The sequence below is a fragment of the Rhinoderma darwinii genome, chromosome 8 (assembly GCF_050947455.1).
Source record: "Rhinoderma darwinii isolate aRhiDar2 chromosome 8, aRhiDar2.hap1, whole genome shotgun sequence".
Classification (NCBI taxonomy): domain Eukaryota; kingdom Metazoa; phylum Chordata; class Amphibia; order Anura; family Rhinodermatidae; genus Rhinoderma; species Rhinoderma darwinii.
Window position 1 is genome coordinate 99488199 of NC_134694.1, and position 24327 is coordinate 99512525.

The 24327-nt window shown below is 40.3% G+C and overlaps 1 protein-coding gene across 2 annotated transcripts in view; it reads right to left on the bottom strand.

Annotated features, from left to right (window-relative positions):
- The window catches only part of HTR2C (5-hydroxytryptamine receptor 2C), a 384624-nt gene extending 380992 nt beyond the window's left edge, over positions 1–3632 (bottom strand). For both annotated transcript variants that reach the window (XM_075834402.1, XM_075834401.1), the window contains exon 1: positions 3085–3632. The gene's annotated coding sequence lies outside the window, so the exon portion shown is untranslated. The remainder of the gene's footprint in view (positions 1–3084) is intronic.
- Positions 3633–24327: the final 20695 nt, after the last annotated feature.

Below are 24327 nucleotides of genomic sequence, written 5' to 3' on the forward strand. Positions count from 1 at the left end.
AGATTCAATGCGTAATTGATGCGCATTTGCAGCGGAAAAATTCCACCACGTCTGAACATGCCCTAATACTGACTTTCCAAAAAGAAAGATAAAGCCCTTATTTCCCAGGTACCTATGAGCTGGTGATTGTAGCGCTAAAACGTCACTTTTATGAAATATGAATAACAAACTAAATCACAAGTGTTTAAAATATCCACTGAGGTCTGATAACAAGATTAATGATTGAATCTGAATATGGCAACGACTGTTGAAGGATTATCAAATATCTCCATTATGTATTATTCAAATATCTCCACTACATATAATCTAAACTTGCGGCTGCTTTTAGTATATCAGATAACAGCAATGATTTAAAATACAGACTCCCACCAACATGTTTCGCCACAATTGTGGCGTCCTCAGGGCTATTGGGGACACTGCGCCGAACAATTATGGGAATTCTATGGCTGGCAGTTATAAGCGGAGTGTGGCTGGTACTGTATTTGCAGAGGCACTGTGGTGGAACTATGGGGGTGATGGGTGAAACTTTTAAGGGATAAGACTGGCACAATGGGAACACTTACTATCTCTTATTGTGGATACTGTAACTGTTCTTATTATGGGGGCACTGTGGCTGTGAACACTTAAATGGGGCATAGGAGAAATCTGCTGCAGCATGCATGTGTATATTTAATTGTGGCAAACGGCACTCATTTTGTTATTTGAGAATTCTGGAGTGTGTATATACAGAATATATATGCGTGCGTGTGTGTGTGTGTGTGTGTGTGTGTGTGTGTATGCGTGTGTATGTATGTGTGTGAATGTGTATCTATATCTATATGTTTGTGTGTGTGTATATATATATGTGTGTGTGTGTGTGTGTGTGTGTATCTATATATATGTGTGGGTGTATCTATACCTATGTGTGTGTGTGTGTGTGTGTGTGTGTGTGTGTGTATCTTTATCTATATACGTGTGTGTCTATATATAAATATATATATGTGTGTGTGTGTGTGTGTGTGTGTGTGTGTGTGTGTGTATCTATGTGTGTGTGTGTCTATGTCTGTGTGTGTGTGTGTGTATATATATATCTCTGTGTGTGTGTGTGTGTGTGTGTGTGTGTGTCTGTGTGTGCCTGTGTGTATCTGTGTATGTCTATGTTTGTGTGTGTGTCTATGTTTGTGTGTGTGTGTGTGTGTGTTCGTGTGTCTGCGTGTGTCTGTGTATCTGTGTGTGTCTATGTTTGTGTGTGTGTGTGTATGTGTGTGTGTGTCTATGTTTGTGTGTGTGCGTGTGTCTATGTTTGTGCGTGTGTCTGCGTGTGTCTGTGCGTGTGTCTGCGTGTGTCTGTGTGTGCATCTGTGTGTGTCTATGTCTGTGTGTGCGTGTGTGTGTGTGTGTGTCTGTGTGTGATTGCTTTGTATCGTTGTCTCTCAATAAAATCTAATGCAGAAAAATTTCTCACTATTTTATTTTTGTCATTTTAGCACCGATCCGCCTGCACTGCTATAATTGTTTGGTTTATGGTTTTTTTTCTTTTTGCAGTTAGGAAATAGCTGTCTCTGTAAAACAATTATCTCTTCTGTGTGCTGCAATCCAAACCAACATCCGCAGAATCCCTTCTCTTACCTACAGCACCAACAACAGAAAAGCATCGGACTCCCTCTACTGACTGCTGTGCGGTGCTGAGGCTGGCAGACAGGTATATTCCATATACAAAAGAGGATTTGAATTGGCAAGTAACGGTATTAGGATCCTTATTCAATAAAGGGAAAAAACTTCATTAGCTCTTATCCTATTTAAAAGATGCTATAGCAACTGGGACATTTCCATCAGCACAGACATCACGCTCTATATTACAACCGGGTTTATCAGTCATTTTCCAGTGTCTTTAATGACAATCCTGTTCTCTTATCAGTCACAGACAGGGTCCCTTATATTCACCTTATATATTGACTCTTACCGTAATTACACATTGCGCTACAGCTTTAAAATTCCATCACTGAACAGCATACTACCCTCCTCCCTTACAAAGCCAACAAGAGCAGTAGTAGCTGTAGACTACATTACAGGCATGGTAAGTAACCTGATCAAATGCAGCAGGAACAGCTTCTAACTCTATAGGAGAACACTAAGATATGCAGCAGAGCTGAGCATGTCAGGTGTAGCAATACTGAGACATCATGACATCATCATTTGTGTTCTGTGTCACAGGACTGCAGGTAAACCTTATCACCTTGCACAAACAATACAGCCCCAGAGTTAAATGACAAATTCAACCCTGCTATATCTGTACATTTTATAACAGCAACATCAGTGAACTAGAACAATAAGATCATGTTGAAACTTATCTGTCCAGGCTAGTTGAGAACGTACTACCTGAAATGCAACATTAAATAACAGGTGTATATACTTGTACAAGAGTGGAAGTATCGCCATTAGACTACGGTTTCCCTTTAATGAAAACATTTAATTAAAAAACATCTGTACTTTTATTGAATTATCTATCCTACAACATATATATATATATATATATATATATATATATATATATATATATATAGCGATGATAGATAGATAGATAGATAGATAGATAGATAGATAGATAGATAGATAGATAGATAGATAGATAGATAGATAGATAGATAGATAGATAGATAGATAGATAGATACTCAGTGAAGACGAAGACAAAGAAAAAGATCTACCTGAAACCAGCTTATAATAATTACATCAACATAAAATGTGCCTAGAAAATAAATATTGCTACATCTGCCGAACTCTTTCAGCACTGCTACATCTATATAATAACATAGTCACAGAATAAATGGCTACATACATATCACATTGAAGTATTAAACTTTAAACAATGTGATTGTAGGCAATGAATCAGATATGGGATTTACGCTATAATGTGATCTGCTCATCACTTGTTTTACAGGTAAACCTGGTATCAGTTAAATAGCTGCCAAAATGGGATGCCCTGCATAATGCCCCCCATACCCAATTCTCATGAGTGATGCCCCTTTAGAAGAGCTGCAGTTAGCTGGATAGCTGCACTCTTCCAATGAATAAAAAGCTCAGTATTTGCTGGAAACAACTCTTACCTGTTCTGCAGACATCCAGAAAGTGAGTGAGACATTCATCCATTCATTACACCAGGACCTTGATCCTGGCTGTGAATAGTCATTTGGTGAGTTCTCCAAAAGCTTCCAGTGCTTCTTCTAATACAGGGCAGACTGTAATCCCTCAGAGAACAGCCCAGTCTGTAATCCTGTATCCTGCACAGAAAAATACTAGGATCTCATCATCTCCTATTCACTTAAGCAACCTCAGCTCTATTGTGAATTCTCAATTTAATGGGAGAGAGGTTTCCTCTGCAAGCTGCAAATACTGTAGCATTCATAGTGCCAACCAGACCAAGCTGCCACCTCCTGCTAACAGCTGCTGCACATGTATCTCTGCAGAAATGCTCTCACCAAGTGCTGCCCAGCAGACATACCACCATCAGCCAGGTACACTTTAACCTCCTCTGACATGAACTCAGGCATTTCCACAGCTGCAGCACAGGAACACTGTCCAAGTGTCTGCAGTCAATTGTGATAAATAGTAATGTCAGTTTTCCTCTGTTTCCACATATCACTACTAGCTGTGAACCTAAGGCAATTCCAAGACTCAGTTGGTTTGGGTACATTCCAAAAGTAGCCTTGACAGCCAGGTGAATAACAACCATGGCGGAGCCTCAGTGCTTACTAAATAATATTAGAAGATCTCACACATTTCACAACTAACATGTCTGTATTCTTTCAAATGGGAAAAGGCAGAATGGATCTTGCACCACAGACGTAGCATACAGAAAAAACAACATACAACTACAGTATGTAATAGATGTGTGTGTAAATATATATATAAATATATACATACATATATATATTTACTAACAAATGTCATGTATTTGTATAGTGCAACACTTTTATAAACATACAATCACACTATAAACGCACAGATCTAGATTTTACTCTTTTATTATACTATTATTATTTATTGTATTATTATTTGTTTCATTATTTTAGTATAATTATTTTGATTCTTTTCTTTTGTTACTTTATTAACCTTAACTATTATTTTATATTATTATTATTAGCCTTGTAAGCCACCTAAGTCGACACAAAAGAAAGGAGATTAGTCTTTTCTTTATACCTTTCCTTCTTTTCGGATCCACTACTGGCTTTGGTTTTAGGCGATGTTCACACGCAGAATCAAACTTGGCTGAAAATTACGGCGCTGTTTTCAGAGAAAACAGCCTCTGATTTTCAGCCGTTTTTGAAGCTGTAAATGTTTTTTGAGGCATTTTTTTGAGTAGTTTTGGGAGCTGTTTTTCCATTGACACAATGAAATACAGCTCCAAAAAAAGGCTCAAGAAGTGACGTGCTCCTTCTTTTTACAGGGCGTGTTTTTAGGCGCCGTTTTTTAAAACGGTGGCAAAAAAAAAACGCCCCGTCTGAACGAAATGCAATTTTCCCATTGAATTCAATGGGCAGATGTTTGTAGGCATTCGGCTACCGCTTTTTCAGGCATATTTTAAGTCGTTTATGCCCCGAAATACGCCTGCATTTGAACATACCCTTAGACTGGATTCACACACAGCATTTTCTGCGAATTTGCGCGTTTTGCGTAGCGGTTTTAATGGTGTTTTTTTTGCAGCTTTTTTATGCATTTTTTAGTACAGTCAGATGTTACATTAAGGGCAAAGCCCCATGTGGCGGAATTGCTCTGGAATTCCGCTGCGGATACTCCGCAGCGTTAATCCGCAGCGGACCCGTTTCTCCATTGACTTCCACTTCTTTTTAGTAGGGTTCGTTTAGACGATGCAGAAAATTCCGCTGCGGAGCATAGGCTGCGGTGCGGAATTTGGTGTCCGCAGCATACAATGGATGTTGCGGACCTGTGGCAGACTGGTTGCGGACTCATTGCGGAAGTTCTCCATTGACTTCAATGGAGATTCAAAATTCCGCAATGAAGTCCGCAGATGTCATGTACATGGTTATGTGTGCTGCGGAGCGTATTGGTTTTTTAACATGACATTTCTTCATTCTGGCTGGACCTATGTATTTCTATGGGGCTCCCGTAATTACGGGTGACTACGTGTGTGCACCCATAATTACGGGTGACTACGTGTGTGCACCCGTAATTATGGGAGCGTTGCTAGGCGACGTCAGTAAATAGTCACTGTCCAGGGTGTTGAAAGAGTTAAGCGATCGGCAGTAACTGTTTCAGCACCCTGGACAGTGACTACCGATCACAATATACATGGACTGCCACGTCATCCAGGGAGGTCGGGCTGGATGCCGAAAGAGGGACGCGTCACCAAGACAACGGCCGGTAAGTATGAAATTCTTTTACTTTCTCTAGGGAAAGTGCTGTCCCTCCTGCACTGATAGAGAGAAGGGAAGTACTTTCACCTCAATACGCAGCGGCTAGTCCGCACAATTTACTGCACATATTGGGCAGATCCGCCACAGAATCTGCAACGCAGACAGTTGCGGAAGAAATACGCCACGTGGGACCATGCCCTAAAGGGGTTTTCCCATCGCGGACATTTATGACATATCCACAGGATATGTCATAAATGTCAGATAGATACGGGTCCCACCTCTATCTCTGTCCCCTAAACCCCATTTTAGGTTTTTGTGGTCTCACTGCCTCCCGGCCACTTTCTGTTTATATGGTCGAGAGTTATGAAAATAGCGTAGCTCACTGAGCTACGCTGTTTCTGTAAGGCCGGATTTACACTAACGTGATTTGCGTCCGTTTAGCCCGCGTGGTTTTCACGTGGCTTGCGCAGACCAATACAAGTCTATGGGGCAGTGCAGACAGTCCGTGTTTTTTGCGCAGCGTTAGTCCGCTGCGTAAAACTCGCGACATGTTCTATATTACGACGTTTTTCGCGCATCACGCACCCTAATTGAAGTCAATGGGTGCGTGAAAATCACGCATGCCCCACGGAAGCACTTCCGTGGGACAAGCGTTATTCACGCAACAGCAGTAAAAGAATGAGTGTAAACAGAAAAGCACCACATGCTTTTCTGTTTACAAACATCCAAACGGAGTGTCATAATGATGGCGGCTGCGCGAAAAGCATGCAGCCTTTCATCCATATGAAAAGGACACACGGAGCTGACACGCTGTTGCCACGCGTGCAAAACGCAGCGTTTTGTGCGCGCGCAAAACGCTCACGTTTGTCTGAATCCGGCCTAACTCCCATAGTAGTGAATGGCAGTTATGGAAGCAGCGTAACATGCGAGCTACGCTGTTTTCATAACTCACGACCATATAACCTTTTTCATAGTCAGCATTCACCTAATTTAGCCGCAACACAGAGCGGCTGAACGGAGTTTAGGGGTCCCCGTCTGGATATAGGTGCAGGTCCCAGAGGTGGGACCCGCATCTATCTGACATTTAGGACATATTCTGTGGATATGTCATAAATGTCTCTCATGGGAAAATCCCTTTAAAAAGTCTTTAGTAAAATATCAAATGCACTACATACAACTGCGTTTTTGAGGCAATTTTGCAGTCTCCGGTGTTTTTTTCAAAATGCAGCATGCTCTGGTTATAGCATTTTTTCAGGCGTTTTTCCCATAGGCTACTCTTTAGGACTTCAAAGCGCCATAAAAAACGCATGTACAAAATGACACTATATGAAAAACCATCTCAAAAAACGCCACTAAAAACTACATAAAAAAGTGACATTTAAAAAACGCTAGTTTAAATTGCCAGAAAATTTCCATGTGTGAGGGAGGCCTTAAAAAATTAGCTAAAGGCTGGGTTCACACGTGGCGGAATTTCACTTAAATTCCGCTGCGGACACTCCGCAGCGTTAATCCGCAGCGGAGCCGTTTCTGCATTGACTTCCACTTCTATTTAGAAGTGTTCGTTTAGACGATGCGTAACATTCCGCTGCGGAGCATAGGCTGCGGAGCGGAATTTGGTGTCCGCAGCATGCTCTGTCTGTTGCGGAGCAGTGGCGGACTCATGGCGGAATTTCTCCATTGACTTCAATGGAGATTCTAAGTTCCGCAATGAAGTCCGCAGCTGTCATGCACATGTTATGTGTGCTGCGGATGCGTCTTGCTTTTTTGCCATGACATTTCTTCATTCTGGCTGGACCTATGTATTTCTAGGTCTACAGCCAGACTGAGGAAGTCAATGGGGCTCCCGTAATGACGGGAGCGTTGCTAGGAGACGTCTGTAAATAGTCACTGTCCAGGGTGCTGAAAGAGTTAAGCGATCGGCAGTAACTGTTTCTGCACCCTGGACAGTGACTACCGATCCCAATATACAGCAACCTGTAAAAAAATATAAGTTCATACTTACCGAGAACTCCCTGCTTCTGTCTCCAGTCCGGCCTCCCAGGATGACGTTTCAGTCTAAGTGACGGCTGCAGCCAATCACGGGCCAAGCACAGGCTGCAGCGGTCACATGGACTGGCGCGTCATCCAGGGAGGTCGGGCTGGATGCCGAAAGAGGGACGCGTCACCAAGACAACGGCCGGTAAGTATGAAATTCGTTTACTTTCACTAGGGAAAGTGCTGTCCCTTCTCTCTATCCTGCACTGATAGGGAGAAGGGAAGCACTTTTCCCGCAGTCCGCAGCAGCTAGTCCGCATCAATTTACTGCACATTTTGTGCAGATCCGCAGCAGAATCTGCAACGCAGATTCTGTGCGGCATTGATGCGGACAGTTGCGGAGGAAATCCGCCACGTGTGGTCATGCCCAAAAACTGCACCAAAAACTGCATCAAAACTGTATGTATGTTTTGGATGGCAGTGGTACAGCCACATTTTAACGTCCGTGTTTTGGCTGCAAGACTCTGAACCCCTACAGATCACCATAGAACCCTGTAGTTATCTAACTTTCTAACTTCATCTCAGTAGATCTGCTCAGGATCCAAGACTTGTGGCCATAATACAAACTTTAAGACCCCCTCCACACGTTACAGAAATTTCTGCAACTGAAAATCAGTTCTATTCATCTAAATGTTGCCGTTTTTGCAGAAAGCACAAAATGTGGGCATATTACGATATTATGAAACCTGCCTGAAGGCAAAAACTAAGCCCTTCAGAGAAAAAACATTATAAAATACATATATAAGGACATACATATACACACATATATATATTTATACATGATACCATACTGTATATGTACACCAGTGTAACACAGTAGAGGCTAATATGTGATCCTCTTACTAAAGAGATTTACCTCCAGGAATCAAGAAACTCTGATTGAAAACAGGCTGAAACACCAAATATAACCCGTCAGGTATTAATGCAACTGAGATGCAACCTGGTCATATATGTTTTGCTTCTTTTATTTTTTTTATAACCTGTTGATCTCTATCACACATCCCCCATTGAAATGTAAAAGAGTGCAATGATCATACAGCTGAGCTGCATTATAGATGCACTGTACATATGCATTAAATTGGTATTCCCCAGCTGCCCCTTTCCATAACTCCCATAGACTTCAATGAATACCATTAAATTCTATGGAGAGAGCTGCCAATGTGAATGGGTGAACTGTGAGGGTATGTTCACACGGTTAACAAAATACGGAAAACAGGGAAAACAGCTCCTGATTTTCAGTCGTTTTTTTAATCAAACCAGCGTTTTTTACTGCAGTTTTTGGAATAGTTTTTCTATTGTGTCAATGAAAAACGGCTCCTAAAACGGTTCAAGAAGTGACATGGACTTCTTTTTACGGGGCATCTTTTTACACGCCGTTTTTTGAAAAACGCCCCATCGGAACAGAACGCAGTATTTCCCATTGAAATCAATGGGTATATGTTTGTAGGCGTTCTACTTCCGATCTTTCAGCCGTTTTTTGGGGCATTGACGGCACGGAAAATGGCTTAAAATAGCCTGTGTGAATATACCCTGAGGGTCACTGAACCATCATGCTCCTTAGGGCATGCCCACACGTGGCGGATTTCCTCCGCAACTGTCCGCATCAATGCCGCACAGAATCTGCGTTGCAGATTCTGCGGCGGATCTGCCCAAAATGTGCAGTAAATTGATGCGGACTAGCTGCTGCGGACTGCGGGAAAAGTGCTTCCCTTCTCTCTATCAGTGCAGGATAGAGAGAAGGGACAGCACTTTCCCTAGTGAAAGTAAACAAATTTCATACTTACCGGCCGTTGTCTTGGTGACGCGTCCCTCTTTCGGCATCCAGCCCGACCTCCCTGGATGACGCGTCAGTCCATGTGATCGCTGCAGCCTGTGATTGGCTGCAGCCGTCACTTAGACTGAAACGTCATCCTGGGAAGCCGGACTGGAGACAGAAGCAGGGAGTTCTCGGTAAGTATGAACTTCTATTTTTTTGACAGGTTGCTGTAGATTGGGATCGGTAGTCACTGTCCAGGGTGCAGAAACAGTTACTGCCGATCGCTTAATCTTTCAGCACCCTGGACAGTGACTATTTACTGACGTCTCCTAGCAACGCTCCCGTAATTACGGGAGCCCCATTGACTTCCTCAGTCTGGCTGTAGACCTAGAAATACATAGGTCCAGCCAGAATGAAGAAATATCATGTCAAAAAAGCAAGACGCATCCGCAGCACACATAACATTTTCATGACAGCTGCGGACTTCATTGCGGAATTTAGAATCTCCATTGAAGTCAATGGAGAAATTCCGCCATGAGTCCGCAACCAGTCCGCCACAACTCCGCAACAGCCCTAGCATGCTGCGGACACCAAATTCCGCTCCGCAGCCTATGCTCCGCAGCGGAATTTTACGCATCGTCTAAACGAACACTGCTAAATAAAAGTGGAAGTCAATGGACAAACGGCTCCGCTGCGGATTAACGCTGCGGAGTGTCCGCTGCGGAATTCAAGAGGAATTCCGCCACGTGTGGCTTTGCCCTTATAGGTGAGGGTCCCAGAGGTGGGAACCGCACTTATCAGGCAATTGTTGTTTTAAAAAAAAATATTTCTTTAGTAACTTTTTTTTTTTTGGCTCAGTAGATTCTAGGGATGACAGCGAAAAGTTTATTGTGTCTATGGGGGATCCATCAGCTAGTGCTAATGAGATTATTGGCTGATCATTGAACAATCAATGCAAATTCGGTGCATGTTCAGTATAGAGTGCAGAGTATGCAGACATGTAGTCCAAATCTGAAGAAATAATTTTGCAGACATTTTTAATAATTATTTTATTCTTGAGAGGGATGACTTCAGTGGAGCGAAATAAGGAGTAAAATAATGTATACAGTTCATAATCTATGAAGAAATCAATGTTTTCCTTCAAATGTGAATCTTCAGTTTAGATCAGGCTTAAAGGGAATTTACTTTTTATTACTAGTTAAAAATGAATGCTGAAACTTAGTTTTCTTTTCTACAGTTTTTATTGTCTCATTGTAAATATTTTTATGTGTTTTATTACATGGCTATAGGGGCAGCCATCTTGCCTGAGTTGCCACAAAAACATATATAGAAATTTGCTTTGCAGCACGCAGCTGCACTTAAGGCGAAATTCACACGAACGCGTGCATTTTGCGCGTGCAGAAAACGCAGCGTTTTTTGCGCGTTGCAGTTCCGTGTGTCATAAGTGTTTGGTGCGTGGCTGCGTGATTTTCATACATATGCCATCCTTATGACAGAAGGAGGTGGTTTTATTTTTCCCTTCATTTCTTGATCTACTGTTGCACGAATCACGCGCAACACACAGAAGTGTCACTTCAATGGGTGCGTGATGCGTGAAAAACTCCCAAGTGTAAGACATGTCGTGAGTTTTATGCAGCGGTCACACGCTGCGTGAAAATCACGGAATGTCTCAACGGCCCCATTGACTAACATAGGTCCGTGCGACGCGCGTGATTTTCGCGCGCGTATCACGGACGTGAGCTACGCTTGTGTAAATAAGGCCTACGAAAATAAGAAAAAAAAACGACCTTCTGAGTTTTACTGTGACTGTGCTAGGTAACATAGGTCACTGTGCAGGGAGGGGGAGGAGGAGATGTACTATTCCCACCACCAATTGTCCATGGTGTGATCCTATATTCCCTGCCTCTAGCTTTAGGCCGGGTTCCCGTGAGTTGAATACGTTGCGTAAATACTGTACAGCGTATCCGACCTGGAGCCCGCAGCACCCTCCGTCCCAAAAAAACGCACCACATTGTGGTGCAGTTTTTCTAATGGAATTTCCACTGCAGAAAACAATGCTGCGAAAAAAAAAAGCTGTTCATACAACCCCTACCTCTTATATGCGCGTAGTCCGGCATCCCTGGATGACGTTGCAGGCCATGTGATGCTGCAGCCTGCAGCCTGTGATTGGCTGCAGTGGTCACATGGGATGCAACATCAAACCCAGGAGGCTGGACTACAGGAAGAAAGAGAGCGTTCGGGAGAAGTATGATTTTTTTTTTGCAGGTTTTGCATCCCCATTGAATTAAATGAGGAAAACCCGCAACAGAAAAGCAACGAAAATGCAGCATAAATTGACATGCTGCAGATTTAAATTCCGCACCAAAGGTCAATTTGGTAATGTTTACGCTGCATTTTTTTTCCACAGTGTGGGGCATGAGATTTTTTAATTCTGTTGCGGAAATTCTGCAGCGTTTACGCTACGTGGGAATCCAACCTTATGATAGAGGTGACCTTTCTATATATATTGCCCTCTGATTAAAATGAGAAGACTGTGGCCCTCCCCCAGTGTTCAAAGTATAAGCTTAACCCGTTAGTGACCGCCCCATAGTGTTTTTACGCCGGTCACTAATGGGCTTTATTCCGATGCGTAAGCCTTTTTACGTCACTGCATCGGAATAAATAAACAGAGCAGGGAGCTGTCAAATCTCCCTGCTCTCAGCTGCCAGAGGTAGCTGAGGGCTGGGGGCATCCCTGCTCGAATGTGTGAGATCGATATTCGTATCAATCTCACCCGTTTTACCCATCAGAGCGGTTTTGGAGAGAGGGAGCTCCCTCTCATCCCACCTACTCCAATAAGATTGAGTGTCTGTGTCTCCGATGGCAGCCGGGGGCCTAATAAAGGTAGTGTATGACTGCTAGGTCATGCCTCTGGCATGACTTAGCAGATGCCTGTCCATTTTACACGGACAGGCATAATACACTGCAATACAGAAGTATTGCAGTGTATTATAAATACAATCAAATTATTGCACAGTGAAGTCCCCTAGTGGGACTAGTAAAAAAGTGAAAAAAAAAATTAAAAACCCACTTTTCCCCCTTACAAAATGCTTTATTATTAACAAACAAATTAAAGTAAAAAAGTTACACATATTTTGTATCGCCGCATCCATAATGACCCCAACTATAAACTTATTACATAATTTAACCCGCACGGTGAACGTCGTAAAAAATAAAATAAAAAACCATGCAACAATTGCTATTTTCTTTGAATCCAGCCTTTCAAAAAATGATATAAAAAGTGATCAAAAGTCGCATCTACTCCAAAATGGTACCGATAAAAACTACAAGTTGTCCCGCAAAAAAAAGCCCTCCTACAATTGCATCGGCGAAAAAATAAAAATGTTACGGCTCTTCAAATAGGGAGACACAAAAACAAATAATTTTCACTGTGTAAAAGTAGTAAAACATACAAAAACGATACAAATTTAGTACCGTTGCAATCGCAACAACCCACTGAATAAAGTTATTGTGTTATTTATACCACACGGTAAACGGCGTAAATTTAGGACACAAATAAGTGTGGCGAAATTGCTGTTTTTTTCTATCCACCCCCCAAAAAAAACAATAAATTCTATGTACCGCAAAATGGTGCTGTTAAAAAGTACAACTTGTCCCGCAAAAAACAAGACCTTATACAGCTATGTCAACGCAAAAATAAAAAGGTTATAGCTCTTTGAATGAGACAATGGAAAAAACGTAAAAAATAGCTTGGTCATTAAGGGGTTAAATGTGACAGCAAGTGTTTGCCTATCGGGAGGGCTCAGTGGCCAGGGTAAAAAGTCAAATATTTCTGATTTTTTTTAAAAATAAATAGTAATATGGAGAAAAAAAAATAACACCCTAAAAATGTCAAAAATATGTGTAATATAAAAACTTTATTTTTAACAATGGGTCCTTTTCTGACAATAGATTCCCTTTGGAGCATGGACACTAGTCAATATAAATAATTTCTGTATCAGATTTCTTTCCAGCGGTAGCTTATCAGCATCCAGTCCTCTGGAGCGGACATAGTCGTACTGTTAAATTAATTCATCCAATCTAAAATTAGGTAACTTCAGCGCAGCATGTATGTCAATCTGACTTATATTGTTACATATTATAACCTTTAGAATAATAAATTGGCCTTACGTATTTTACCGTCTATCAATAATTCATGTCTGGATAAGGATATCTCTAAATACCATTAGGCTCAGATAATAGTTCAAGCTAGAATGTTATTGGAGAACAACTTTTGATTGTGGAAACTGTTAATATTGAGATTCATGCTGGATCATAAATCACTGGAATACGTAATGAATTGGAGACTCAAGTGAAATTATTGTTATATAACAAACATTAATAAATTAATATTTTCCTAATTTAATCTAAAATGATAACTTCAGCTCAGAATGGAGAAACTCTTATTCCCGGAGAAGATGTCTGCTCATGCTTCCTTCTGCCTAGTTTTATCCAATATGCTTTTTTTGTAAAGTCCATACCTCAATGGGTAAGAGCTGTTTTTCAGAACGGGGAGGACCTATACAAAATAATCTGTGTGGTTTTAATGTCATGGCTGAACAGTATATACTGTATTAAATGTGTAGAACATTTCTTTATTGCACTAGAGCTGCCATTTCTTGCCACTGAAGCACACACAAAAAGCTTATATTATCTGTTTTCACTCGCTCCCTTTTCTACTTTGCTTTGTATACTGGGACAAGGTCAGCAGAGTCCCATATAGCAGGTCTACAGTAACAGTTTGGGGGTATTATTCAGTCACTATGTGATTATGGTATGGTGGTATTATTCAGTAACAGTTTGGGGGGATTATTCAGTCACTATGTGGTTATGGTGTGGCGGTATTATTCAGTAACAGTTTGGGGGTATTATTCAGTCACTATGTGGTTATGGTGTGGCGATATTATTCAGTAACAGTTTGGGAGTATTATTCAGTCACTATGTGGTTATGGTGTGGGGGTATTATTCAGTAACAGTATGGCGGTAATATTCAGTCACTATGTGATTATGGTGTGGTGGTATTATTCAGTAACAGTATAGTGGTAATATTCAGTCACTACGTGATTATGGTGTGGGGGTATTATTCAGTAACAGTTTGGGGGTATTATTCAGTCACTATGTGTTTATGGTGTGGCGGTATTATTCAGTAATAGTCTGGGGGTATTATTCAGTCACTATGTGGTTATGGTGTGGCAGTATTATTCAGTAACTGTAAGGGGGTATTATTCCGTCACTATGTGGTTATGGTGTGGTGGTATTATTCAGTAACAGTATGGGGGTATTATTCAGTTACTATGTGGTTATCATGCGGTGGTATTATTCAGTAATATATATATATATATATATATATATATATTTAATTTTTTATTATTTTTATTATTATTTTTAAAAAAATTTGGGGAGAGAGGGGGTACATATGCTTTGAGGCTTGCAACACTCCTAGACGCGGTAGAAATCAGCGATGCATTTCTCAGAACACCGCCCTCTGAATTGATTGCATTATTGATACAATAGTTCAGCATTTGTGGCCCAACTTTTATCTTTGCCCAGGGCCACACTTTGTCTAAAACCGTCCCGGCGACTCTGCAGCTGCCTTCCAGCCCGGGCGGTTATTCTCTGCTCCATTGCTGGCGCTGCACTGAAACTGACACGTGACGTGTCATGTGACATTGCAATGCAATGTATGTCAGACTCAGTGCAGCGTCGGGGCTGACGCAGAGAAGGAGCCACAGTGGTGAGTGAAAACCAACCCACACTCACTCCCCGAGCCTCCAAGTCCAGGAAACATGGGGGACATTATACTGTGTTTGGGGCATTAAAGGGGCATTATACGGTGTGTGGGGCAATATAATGTGTGGGGGCATTTTTTTTATGAATGGTTGGGGTATAGATAGAAATTTTCGCACAGGGTGCCATCTATCCTAAAGCCGGCCCTGCAGATACACACACACACACACACACACACACACACACACACACACACACACACACACTGCTGCACTGTCTATACAACAAATCTATTGTACTGATGACATCAAATTAAATTTGGCACCACTCAAGATGATATGTGCTATCTGTGATTCGCCTAACGAACATACTGATTTATCTTAGCTTGTTGAAATCTCACCCACACTGCTGCCACTGTAATACGCTGCGGATTTTCCGCAATTAATCTGTTGCAGAAAATCCGCAGTGTTTACGCTGTGTGTGTTTGTACCCTAAAGCTTGGAAACAACTGTTTTTAAAAATAGGTATGGAGACCAACACACAATAAGAGCAGACTAAGGGAAAACACAGGACAACTTGCAGCTGCTTAGTCAAAGGAATAATACATTTTTTTATGAGGTCTGAGTTCTCGAAGACATTCTCCTGGGAGTTATTAATCATTTGTGCATGTATTGTGTAAAATACATGTCTTTCATTTCCAGGAACTGATAAACCTAAAAGTACATTCACTTTTTACATCCCCGGTAATTACATTTCAGTTTTTTTTGTAATTGAAGAAAAAAGAACTATAAGTTGGACCTGTCAAGCCAACTACAGTAGGTGAAATCTTACTCTAATCTACAGTATGTCAATTAAAAATATTGGTATAAGGCTGCGTTCACACATGGCTAGTTTTTATTGGTTGAGATTTTGACTTTTTTATGCATTTTATTTTTCAAAATGAGAATAAAATATTTTTACAAAAAAACTTGAAAATAACTTGCCAATAATCAAAAGAAAATAAGGTACACTACAGCACAGCAAACGTAATCTCGTAATCTCGTTTGAAATGACAGTTTACAGTGTAATCTCGCGAGATTACGCTTGCTGTGCTGTAGTGGCTGGAGGTAATGTATATTCATTGTCAGGACACTGCAGTAATGTAATAGTGTGTTTATGTGGCTGCACATAGCGATATAGCTATATCGCTATCTGCAGTGTAAATGAATGGAGAGAAGTGTATGATGCTGATTGGTCACTGATTGGTCAGCGTCACTCCTCTGTACAACGCCCACTTTGGCAAAAAGTAAAACACGCCCAGTTGTTCATTAAGAAACTCATTAGCATAAAGCTAAAATAGGTCATAACTCCGTCAAAAATGATAGTTTTTCTAAATAAAAAACACTGCTGTAATCTACATTACAGCGCCGATCACATCACGTACAATATAGGCCACTTATAATGTGGTGACAGAGCCTATTTAAGCGGGTTTTTCCTAGGATAAAAAAAAATATATATATTCTAAATTGGACCCTTGCCGCATCCATTTTACATTTTTTCCTTTTCAGTTTTCTTCCCCGTCTTTTAATAGCCGTTTTTTATATTACCATTAACATAGTCGTAGGAAGGTTTGTTTTTGTGTGACGAGTTGTAGTCTTTAATGGCACCATTTATTGTATCATATAATGTACTGAAAACGAAAAAAATAATAATTTGTTTTTGTTTTATTTTTACAACGTTTACCATCAGGTAAAAACGACAGATTAACTTTATTCTGCAGGTCAATATGATTGAAATGACTTTTACTGGCCCATTTTAACCCCTTCCCTCCACTGGCAATTTTCGGTTTTTCATTTTCGTTTTCTCCTCGCCGCCTCCCAAAAGCCATAACTTTTTTATTTTTCCATCGACATAGTTGTATGAGGGCTTGTTTTTTATGGGACGAGTTGTAATTTTTGATGGCACTATATAATATACTGGGAAACTGAAAAAAAATTCTTTGTGGAGTGAAATGGGCAAAGAATAGCGATTCCGACATTGTTTTTTGGGTTTTGTTTTTACGGCGTTCATCGTGAAGTAAAAACATCATGTTAACTATATTCTACGGGTTGATAAAATTCCGGCGATACCAAATTTATATCGTTTTTTTATGTTTTACTACTATATTTGTTAAAGAAAAATTGTTTTGTTGCCACATTGTGAGAGCCATAACTTTTTTATTTTTCCGTAGATTTATCGTGTGATGGCTTATTTTTTTGCAGGGTGAGCTGTCGTTTTTATTGGTATCATTTTGCGTGACATGCGACTTTTTGATCACTTTTTATTTAGACTTTTACGGACTTTATACAACTGTATTTTTATTTTTTATAAGTCCCTCTAGGGGACTTGAACCAGTGATCGGTGGGTCACTTGCATGATATACTGCAATACTAATGTATTGCAGTATATCACTATACTGACAGGCTTCATAGAAGTACAAAGATGGCAGACCTGGGGACCTTGATTAGGCCGCTAGGCTGCCATAACAACCATTGGCACCCCGCGATGGCATGGGGGGGATGGCACATTGGAGGGGGCCGCCCCCCTCTTTCTAAACGCTTATATGCCGTGGTCATTATTGACTGTGGCATCTAAGGGGTTAAATGGGCGGTAACATACAGCCGACATGCGCTCACTATGGAGCTGGCTCAGCCCGTAAGCCCGCTCCATACAACCCCTTAACAACTCTCACGTACAGTTAAGTGATAATGCGTTAGAAGGTTAAGCCCTTCATCTGGCAGGGCTTAATAGGAGCACCAAGATGACAGACCTGTGGGCATTTATTAGACCCCCACGCTGTCATTACAACCTTTGACATTGCAGATGGCCAATGAAGTGACAGAGGAGGCTAACAGCTTAGATGCCGCGGTCTAATAGCCTAGATGATGCATTCTATATTGAATGTGGCATCTAAGTGGGTAAACGTTCGGGATCGGAGTTATCTTTGATCCTGGCCGTTAGGGAGACGTTTCAGCTGTAATACACCATGAGCCCGCTCCATATTCCTCCTCACAGACTATGACGTACAGTTATGTCAAATGTCGGTAAGGAGTTAAAAAGCTAAAAAAATAAACGTCCCAATAATTCTTCACCTTTCCCTCAATCCTGCTGTTTGGGTTTTCTGACGCATCTGTTTATGTAATGTGTAGAGCATAGTGACGTCACTACAACCGGCATTAGAATTTCTATGAGTGACACGTCATCATGCAAACATTTATATAGAGCTGTGGGGGAGGGGGGTGTTGAGGAATTGTAATGGTAAATATTTTGAAAAGTTTATTATTTTACCATTTCTTTTCCATGGAAAACCACCTTTTTTGCAGGAGGAAAATTCCTCCTGCAAAAACTGCTCCAGTAGGTTTTTGCACAGTGGTTTGACACAAACTCGTCAAAAGACTCGTCTAGGTTTTTTTTCCTCTTTCTGACTCATTGAAATGGGGTTTTGGAGGCGGAAACCGCCTCAAGATGGGTCATGATGCTTCTTTTTATCACGACGAGTTTTTTTTACTCGTGGTAAAAAAACTCGTCTGCCTCCCATTGAAATCAATGGGAGGCATTTTCTGGCGTTTTTTGACGAGTTTTGCAGAGCGGTTTCTGAGCCAAAAAACTCGTCCAAAAACTCTGTGTAAACAGGGCTTTAGGTGGAGTTCACACAGAGTTTTTTGCCGAGTTTTTTTACGCGGAAACCGTGCCGCAAACGCGCCAAAAAACGTCCGAAAAGGCCTCCCATTGATTTCAATGGGAGGCGGAGGCGCTTTTTTCCCGCGAGCGGAATAACCGTCTCGCGGGAAAAAGAAGGGACATGCCCTATCTTTGGGCGTTTACGCCTCTGACCTCCCATTGATATCAATGGGAGACAGAGAAAGTGTATTTTGCAGCGTTTTATGCCCGCGGCGCTCAATGGCTGCGGGCGAAAAATGCAGCGAAAATCGGGGTGCAGGCAGAGGAAAATCTGACTCAAAATTCCAAACAGAATTTTGAGGCAGATTTTCCTCCTGCAAAAAACTCTGTGTGAACCCAGCCTTAACAAAATACACAAACTACATTTATACATTGTTTTATTTACTGTTGATCTATACCACAAAACTATTTTGTTTTCTTCTTACAATTTGCTTCAAAAAAAAAAAAGACTAAAGTTTGTGGTTACATGAATTATGATTTAAAAAAATGGACATTTTACCGCTTTGATGCATTTATAGTGAAAGTGCAAAATTAAGATTAACACTGTTCTTGAGGTTAAACTAACATTTTTGGATGTGAGAAACATAACATTTTAACATTATTGTGTTTGTGGTTGCATGCATTGTGTAAGACATGGATATATTGCTGTATTAATGTTCCGTAGCTATATGGAGAAGCTGATTGAAGTATAAATGAAATACAAGGATGTCCTGTGTTTTGTTGGGTTTAAATTAGTTTTTCTATTTTTTACTCAAATGTAATTTGTTAGTCTTCTGCCTTCCTCTTTGTTACTGTAAATAACTGTTTATAGTGACAGGATGTTACCTAACTGACATAGTATGGATTGATTTACCCCAATCCTAATTATATTACTATGATTGTAATCCATAATTGGGGATAGACAGAAAATACACAGAATTTGTATACCCTGCATCTCTTTACAATGATACACATAATGCAAAATTTCAGCAGTTGACAATACAAGGCGTTGAATTCCACGGCAGGTAATTGCTTCTTGGTCTATCTTGATAGCACTCTGGGTTACTTTTAATTATATTGATGAGTTCTTCAAACAACTACCTTGTCATATTATTGTGCCACCATGTGACAACATATATAAGTATATTTTAATAATTGTTAGAAGAATTTTCCATACTTAGCAATAATAATTCAAGTTTTCATCCCAATCAGAGTTTTATTCTCATCGATGAGGAGACTGAATGTCTGATTTTATTACATAAGCTCTGGCTTATATAGACTTTAACCACAAACAGATGACATCTTGCACATGACAGTGAATATCTTACACAAAATACTAGTCTAAGGCTATGTTCACACGGAGTATTTTGGGGGAGGAATATCTGCCTCAAAATTCCGTTTAGAACTTTGAGGCAGATTTTCCTCTCCCTGCACGCCGATTTTCGCGCCGTTTTTCGCCCGCGGCCATTGAGCGCCGCGGGCATAAAACAGCGCGAAATACGCTTTCTCTGCCTCCCATTGAAGTCAATGGGAGGTCAGAGGCGGAAGCCCCCGAAGATAGGGCATGTCGCTTCTTTTTCCCGCGAGGCAGTTTTACTGCTCGCGGGAAAAAGACGCCGACGCCTCCCATTGAAATCAATGGGAGGCGTTCTCGGGCCATTTTTGCCGAGTTTTGCGACGCGGTTTCCGCGTCAAAAAACTCGGCAAAATACTCCGTGTGAACATAGCCTAATGCAGTTTTGCTTCATATAGCATATTTTGACACTTATAACTGAAACTGGGACAAACTTAAACTTCCCTAAATTGCATCTGACTTTATTGAGAAATTTCAACTGTCCCAGACTTGAAAGCAAACCATATTTAAAACTTTAACAGCTAAAACATTTCCTAAGAAGTTCTGCATAACTGAGAGTATTTAATTTTGTTGCATCAAATAAGTATAAATTTAAAATAGAACTTTCATAACATTCCACCCTGTTGTAAATTTATCAAGAAATGTTCTATAAAATATCCAGGACAGGTTCTCTTCTTTTGAATCTCTTGGCACATTGTCTCAATTAACCTTTCGATCAATCCTCTTATGCAGAGTATCGCATCCACAAACAGTCAATATACTGGCAACAACGGCAATGGTCATGAGTACAGATTTTACCAGGCCAGTCCATTTTCCAAACTACCCCTCAATCCATGAGGTGAAGATGTCATTTATTCTGGAGTTTTCCGCAAGCTCTTCGGACAGGAAATTGAGTCCTTCCAATGCCTTGGTAATACTGCCATCAGGAGCTGTATTATTGGGAATAAAAGTACAACAGAAGATACAAACATTTTGCAAACACCCCCTCTTTCTGCTAGTAACATATCCAGGCCCATTCTATTTCACCATGTCATTAAATATATAGGTCCCAACTGATCTGCAATGCCCTTTATTGGTAAAATTATTTAATCTCTGTTGATTGTAATAAATATAATTAATCCAGTCTACATTCTTATTTATCATAGACCACCATAAAAGTACAGACTCGAAGCCTGATGCAATCTGATTTTGGGCCTTAAACTCATTTGGCACCCCACAGGGTACTCCTACTTCATCTATGTATATTCTATGGTCAAAGGAACTTCCAGGGATAGACCGCTTATAGCGATTCAGATAGTCTCCAGGGCGTTTTCTCATTCTCTGAAACTCAGGTGCTAAAAACAAGTGGAATGGCATCAGAAGCTGAACCAGAGTACAGCTTCCCTGCCACTTGGCCTTACTGTCTCCACATAGCCATCAGAGATCAGTTTTTTCCCTTGTCTGGTTGGTAAACTAATTAGAGGAGAATTACCATTATCGGTCACAAAACCCTTCAGTGAGGTTCCCTACTTTCTTACCTTGCCCATTCCTCAGAAAGCAGGTGTAGGTGCCTGGGTAAGCAACTACTAAGGGAAGGATTTCATCTCTCCCCACAGGTGGGTACAATAAAGAGAATGTCTTATATAATTGATCATATGCAGATTAGGAAGAAAAAGCTGCTCCTCTGAACGGGCGCTCAGGTGTGGATTGTACTGATATCTTCACAAAATCGTCAGGGTGTATTTTCAACGATTTTATTATTAAAAAAGAACAATATAAAATTCGATTGCTGCAACGCGTTTCAACCACGCACTGTGGTCTTCATCAGGCATAACCAAGCTACAAAGTTAAGTTGTGCTGGCGACATTGCACAACTCACCAAGGTGAGCTCCATTCATTAAGTTACTCATTATCTTACAAATACCAGAACGATATCACCTTAGAGGAGCGCCGTTTTTTTCTCTTTTTTATCCCCCCTTTTTATCTTAAGAATAATTGATCATATGGATTATATGATGCATTATATAAAGATAACATGCATTGCAGACATTGTGGGTTCTCCTTATCTGATAGCCTGAAAGGTATAGTAGCCAGATGAGGCCTAGCTTTTGCACAAGCGATACAGTTAGTTTTATTATTTTGGATTGCAGTGTATCCTATCCAGGCTAAACATTCATGTTTATCACGGTAACCTGTTTCTAATGTCCCTTTATCTTCATAAGTGAAGTTGGCCAGATAAACTTTAGAGGGTAGGTCTATCTTCGGGGCTCCTTTTTCTTAACTTCAATAAAAAAATTCCCTATAGCGTCAGTACCTGAAACCTATAGCATATAGTCCCTTATTATTTTAATTAGGGTATTTACATATATAGTACAAATGTACTTATCTGAATATGCTAGTTTATAAGCTATGTTTCTATCCTTACATTGATCTATAACACAGAAATCTATTTCATATGTTGCAGTCTTACCTTCAGTGAAATTAAAATATTTAACACTCCAAGCTAAGTCTTTAGGGAATCATACTTTACCAGGGATCCCATAGCTTAAGATGACACACCTTGGACCCCCATAGGATACCTAGAATAACATTTTGCCCTGTCTCCTCCTAGGCTCTGGATGTTTTCTTCACTGAAGTTTGAGACCAGTCACTTCTAACAAATGACCACCCTTTGTAATCAGTCTTTTATAGCCTAGGACTAGGAGAATAGTGCCAATTCCCTAACTACCTTACAGTTTGATAAGTGTATCCAAGAGGTACGTTCGGCTATCTTTAAGGCCGTAGGTGTGGTAAGCAGAACCTGATATGATCTTTTTCAACGAAAGTAATATCCAATTTCCTGGCTTCACAGGTTCAGGTTCAGGTACAGGTACACCTGGAATACAATTAGAGATAGAAACTTCCTTGTTTCAAGTTTTCATCCCAATAAGAGTTTTATTCTCATCGATGAGGAGACTGAATGTCTGACTTCATTACATAAGCTCTGACTTATATAGACTTTAACCACAAACAGATGACATCTTGCACATGACAGTGAATATCTTACAGAAAATACTAGTCTAATGCAGTTTTGCTTCATATAGCATATTTTGACACAACTGAAACTGGGACAAAGTTAAACTTCCCTAAATTGCATCTGACTTTATTGAGAAATTTCAACTGTCCCAAACTTGAAAGCAAAGCATATTTAAAACTTTAACAGCTAAAACATTTCCTAAGAAGTTCTGCATAACTGAGAGTATATTTAATTTTGTTGCATCAAATAAGTATAAATTTAAAATAAAACTTTCATAACAATAATGTCCAATAAAACTGAGTATTCCGTGGGTGGGTGGAAATCAACTCTTGCTAAAAATGTATGGAAAAAAACTACTGAAATTGCACAGACTTGTTATTATGAAGTATGAAGTTTGATAGATGGGTGTCCCAAATCTGAGGCCAGGCACCCACAATTATCAAGAAGGAGGGGACCTCAATTTCTGATCCTGGCCAGTAAGCTGATCACTAATGTACAGGAAATCTTCATAGAAATGAATGAAACAATCAGAGAAAATGGAGTGCTCACATTCAGCAGTTTCCAACATTCCTATTCCTCCATCACTAAGCAAGACATTGATGCCAAAGAAACAATCGGTCTGGTATAATTATATATTATGTGTTCGAAAGCCAACATTTAATCAAAATAAGAACACTGATTTTATTGAAAATACATTAAAAATAGCAGTTTAAAAATGAGTCCCACAAAAAAAAGAATGGACATCACATGTGGTATATGTAAGTATATAGTACAGGCATAACAAGGATTCTGCGGTCTCCCAAAGTGAACTGAGTGCTGAGGCATAGTAGTAAAAGATATCAATATCACAATAAAGTGCCACAATGTATAAGGCCTAATACAAACGTTTCAAAAATGTCATAAACTCTTGATAATATACATATCCATGGAGTCTTATACCAACCAAAGGGACGTCCATCCCGACACGCGTTTTGGCTTAAAGCCTTTGTCTGCGGTACTTCACTTCCAGATGGAAGTTTTCAGCTGAAATGCGTGTCGGGTGGACATCCCTTTGGTTGGTATAAGACTAGACTACATGGGTATGTACAGTGCATTCAGAAAGTCTTCATAGCCTTTCACTTTTTTCACATTTTGTTATGTTGAGGCCTTGTTTTAAATCAAAACAAATTCAAGTTTTCTCTGATCATTCTGCACTCAGTACCCCATAAAAATAGAATTTTAGCATTTTCTGAAAAATTTCACATGAACATAAGTATTCAGACCCTTTGCTATGACACGTGAAATTTAGCTCTGGAGCCCCCAATTTCTCTTGATCATCTTTGTAGTGTTTCTACACCTTGATTGGAGTCCACCTGTGGTAAATTCATTTGATTGGACATGATTTGGAAAGAC